Source organism: Cebus imitator, unplaced genomic scaffold, assembly GCF_001604975.1.
Source record: "Cebus imitator isolate Cc_AM_T3 unplaced genomic scaffold, Cebus_imitator-1.0 Scaffold46, whole genome shotgun sequence".
NCBI classification, from domain to species: Eukaryota; Metazoa; Chordata; class Mammalia; order Primates; family Cebidae; genus Cebus; species Cebus imitator.
In genome coordinates, this window is record NW_016107361.1 from 1972292 (window position 1) to 1977372 (window position 5081).

Genomic DNA, 5081 nt, shown 5'->3' on the forward strand with positions numbered 1-5081 from the left:
AGAACTGTGTGCCAATTCAACCTCTTTTCTTCATAAATTACCCAGTCTCAGATATGTCTTTATAGCAGTATGAGAAAAGATGAGTACACCCCACTCCCCGAATACATTTTATCTTCTGACTTCATATTCAGGTCATAGCTCAAGTGCTTCCTCAAAGAGTCCTTGCCTAAATACCCCTTTCCTCACCCTTCCCCCAGGCATTCTTTACTAGGTCATTTTGTTGTTGTTAGTTTTCTTTATGTGAAAATGCCTTGCTTTTGTTCTTGTGCCTTGGATTTGTGATTGAAATAACAGAATTAAGTTCCATTAGGATAGTGCCAAGGTCTATCTTGTCCACTGCTCTAACTCTGGTGCCTAGCATTTTGCCTTGCAAATAGCAAGCGGATGCTCAATAAATATTTATTGGAGATGATGGAATGGTGCTGTGGGGAGTAACCATGGCCATCAGGGAAGCTTCACATCAAAGGTAATGCTTAAACTGTTGCTTGATGGATCCCATTTAAGATACAGGATTAACATCAAAAAAATGCAAATCAAAACCACAATGAGACACCATCTCACACCAGTCAGACTGCCTGTTGTTAAAAATCAAAAAACAACAGTTGCTGGCAAGACTGCAGAGAAAAGGGAATGCTTTTACACTGTTGATGGGAAAGTAAATTAGTTTAACCCCTGTGGAAAGCAGTTTGGAGATTTCTCAAAGAACTTAAAACCGAACTACCATTCAACCCAGCAATTCCATTATTGGGTATATATCTGAAAAGAAATGAATAGTTCTACCAGACAGATAGATACACTTGTACATTAATTGCAGCACCATTTGCAGTAGAAAGACTTGCACTCAACCTACATGCCCATCAACAGTAGACTGAATAAAGGAAATGTGGTATATATAAACCACAGAATACTACACAGCCATGAAAAAATGAAATCATGTTCTTTGCAGCAGCATAAATGTGCTGAGACCATTATCCTAAGCAAATTAATACAGCAACAGAGATTCAAATACCACACTTCTCACATAATAAGTGGAAGGTAAACATTTGGTACACATGGACATAAAGATGGCAACAATAGATACTGGGAGCAGAGAGAGAGGGGAGCAAGGGTGGAAAAACCAACTTTAAGGTACTGTGCTTATTGCCTGGGTGACAGGATCATTCATATCTCAAACCTCAACGCCATGCAGGTAACAAACCTACACATGTACCCCGGAATCTAAATAAAAATTGAAAATATAACAAAAGCAAACAAAAACTAAACAAAAGCAAGGTGTGCTTCCAAATCAAATGAAACAAAACAAAAAGGCACAAAGTAGAATCTATAATCTCCTTCTGCCCTTATTTTCTTAAGGCTACCACTGTTGATCCCCTGGTATGAGTCATTCCACCTTGTTCTCTACTCTCCCACCAATTGCACATCAAGACACAGAGAGGGGCAGCTTCTTCCTGTTCATTTGCTTTTAGCTATTGTTAATGCCATCTTACAAAACCTGATTTATAATATTCATATTATCCTATAGATTTCTTTTTCCTTTTGACAAAAGGACATCCTTGTGGACATTCTTCAAGACAATACATATAGTTCTAACTAGATTTTTAAATGAGTGCATTATATTTCATATTAAACAGGTACCACAGGCTAGGCACTGTGGCTTACACTTGTAATCCCAGCACTTTAGGAGGCCAGGGCAGGAGGATCACTTGAGCCCAGGAGTTTGAGACCAGCCTGGGAAAAATAGGGAGACCCCATCTTTAAACAAATTAAAATATTAGCCAGGCAAGGTGGCACAAGCCTGTGGTCCCAGCTACTCAGGAGGCTGAGGTGGGAGGATCACCAGAGTCTGGGAGATGGAGTCTGCAGTGAGCTATGATTGTGCCCCTGCACTCCAGCTTGGGCTACAGAGCAAGACTCTGTGTGAGAACAAAAAAACAAAAACAACCAAAAAGCAGCCATGCTTAAAACATAACACACACACACACACACACACACACACACACACACACACACATACACACAGCATTAACACAAACTGGGGAGAAGTGGGAGAGGGAGCTAAGGAAGGTTTTCACCTTGGTGGAGTACATGGATGTGAGACTATTTGCATAAACAGGAAACAGAAAATAGTCCAAGCTATACAAGGGAGATGGTAACCAGTTCTGGATTAGCTGAGTTTATGATACTTGTGGGTCCTTCAGGTAGCAATGTGCTGTGGACACTTAGACAAAGGGAGATGTCTGTATTGGAGAGAGAGGTTTCTGCTACTGTTTTTGTTGTCAAGCCTCTCAGGAGAGCTGCCAGTAAACCCCACCTATGCAGAGATTCTTCAGAAACTAATAAATAAGATTTTGGCGGTGAGGGGTAATTTATGGCACATTTTGTGAAAATTACTGAAAATGTGCTCAGACTTTAAAACATAAAAGTAAATGTTGAATAGCTAAAATCCAGTTTACCTCACTAATTTCTTTCATAAAAATCTTTCTTTGTAGTCTGTCTAACCTCAGATCAACCTAACTCAAGTTGAAATCAAAATTCTTGACTGCTTAGATTCCTGAAGATGTGTTTATGTGTTAACAGTTGAGGCTTTTTTCACATGTGCATTCAAATTCTTGGGGTGGGAGGAGTGTTAAAGTAAATTGCAGTTTATGAAAAGTAGACAAAAAGAATTCAGGACATGTAAAACTGTAGAAAGTAAATTTGTTGACAGAAAAAAATGAAGAAGTTTCAGAACTTAGCAACCAATGAAGAATTACCACTCATATGATTTATAACCAAGAAAAAAAATTGCTTTCCTTGCCAAGTCCTTCCAAGGAAAATTTACTCACCCACCCCTTTCTTGGCCCTTTGGTCCTTCTCCCTCACCAGAACCAGAAGGAAACCCAGCACCATGGAGGAGAAATCAGTGAACTGACTATTTAAGCTTGACACTATGGGGAGGAAGCAACAGAACTCCAGGTGGACAGCAGGAGAAAGAGGGGAGAGACAAAGGTTTAGGATGGCTTAGTTGACAAGGGGTGTGGGGGACCCAAGAAGAAAGATTTTTTTATATCAACCTGAAGTAGACTCAATACGTGGGAAGCAACTGAAAGTGGGTAAGAGAGAATGACATTGCACTTCCCTTCACGCTTGTGTTCTTGGTTCTCTAACCATAAGATTTTTCTCTCCAATGAATAGCGGAGGCTTTTACCCTTTCAGCTCTTCAGGACGCAGTTAAGGGATTATAGCTGGATGTTTCAAGGCACTGACATTTCGGTGCAAAATGAGGCAAATCCATGCAAACGGAAAGCTGAGAATTTTTCTTCGAACTGTCCTGATTTCAACTTTTAATATGAACAGTCTCAGGATTCTCTCAGGTCTTCCCAATCACAGAGTCAAATTGTTGCTTTTTTATTATGATGCCTTTGAGGATCAACCAAAGCAAAACTTTACAATGTTTTAAAAAAATGATTACACATATTTTGACTCCAGCAAGTTGTGTAATTTAGAATGAAAAGGCTATATGCAACATGGAAATCAAGATGAACTTGAAGTTACAAGGTGTACTTTTAAAAGAAACTGTAATAATAGGTATGTAAATGATTATATGTGTCTGAAGTGGGGAGAGGGAACCTAGTTTTTGGTTCTCTTTTCTAACAATATGTCATTACCAGTATGTGGTGGAGTAACTGGCAAATAGTATGGTTCAAAACCGTTCGTGAAATAATCACCTCAAAAAAATCAGAAGCTGATTTAGGAAGTGTAGGTGCCATTTTTACAAATTGTTCTGCCTGAAGAACCATTTCATACTTGGAAAATACTAGAATTTATGGGGTAGTAAAATGAAGATGAGTCAGCAAAAAAAATCAAGAAGGAAAGATTAAAGAAGAAACCAAGTGACCCAAGTGAAGCCAGAAATAACGAGATGTCAAAAGACGAAGGCCTAATCATGTCCATTCGACCTGCAAATATCTAGAATTCTAGGCACAGCAACGAAGGTGAGCATGGTGGTTAAGAGACCAAATTCTGGAGCCATACTTCTTGGCTTCATGTCCCAGCTCCATTGCTTACACTGTACCAAGTAATGTGGTGGCTTAACCTCTCTCTACCTCAGTTTCTCACCTGTGAAGTAAGGATACCAATGATAACTATGGACAGAATTGATGGAAGAATTATATACTTCTTGAGCTAACAGTATCTGTACATGGAGGACGCCTGCTTTAAATGCAACTTTATGAGAAATGAGAGTGTATACAGTCTAGTCATGATTTAGACCAGGGGTCTCCAACACCCAGGTGCAGACCATTACTGGTCTGTGGCTTGTTAGGAACCAGACCACACAGCAGGTGGTAAATGGTGGGTGAGTAAGCATTACTGCCTGAGCTCTGCCTCCCATCAGATCAGTGGTGGCATTAGATTCTCACTGGAGTGTGAACCCTACTGTGAACTGCACAAATGAGGGATCTAGCCTGTGCATTCTTTATGATAATCTAATGCCTGATGATCTGAAATGGAACAGTTTTCTCCCAAAATCATATCCCCAACCATCCATGGAAAAACTGTCTTCCAGGAAAAGAGTCCCTGGTGCCAAAAAGGTTGCTGCTGATTTAGCCAGTCCAATCAGTCCTATTAACTAGAGCTGTGATCCTATGCAGCTCCCTTCATTTTTTTCTACCTCTGTTTCCTCATCTGTGAAATAGGAATAATAAAAGCAGGCTCTCATAGCTTGTGAGATACATATTGAAATATTTTTACAAGTTAAAAAGAAAGTGCAACAAATGTGAAATTATTGTTAAATGCAAACACCTTCATAATTCTTTACATGCATACTTCTAAGAATTCCAAAGGACCATACCATCTAATGTCTGAAATTTCTGGCATGGGTTTATCTTCTTGACTATCATTACAAGAAGAAAATTGTTATCGCAACATTTGAAAAGAAGAACCTCCTTCTTATTTATTTATTAATTTATTTACTTTTTTTCCCCATTTATTTTATTGCATTTTAGGTTTTGGGGTACATGTGAAGAACATGCAAAATTGTTGCATAGGAACACACATGGCAGTGTGATTTGCTGCCTTCCTCCCCATCACCTACATCTGGC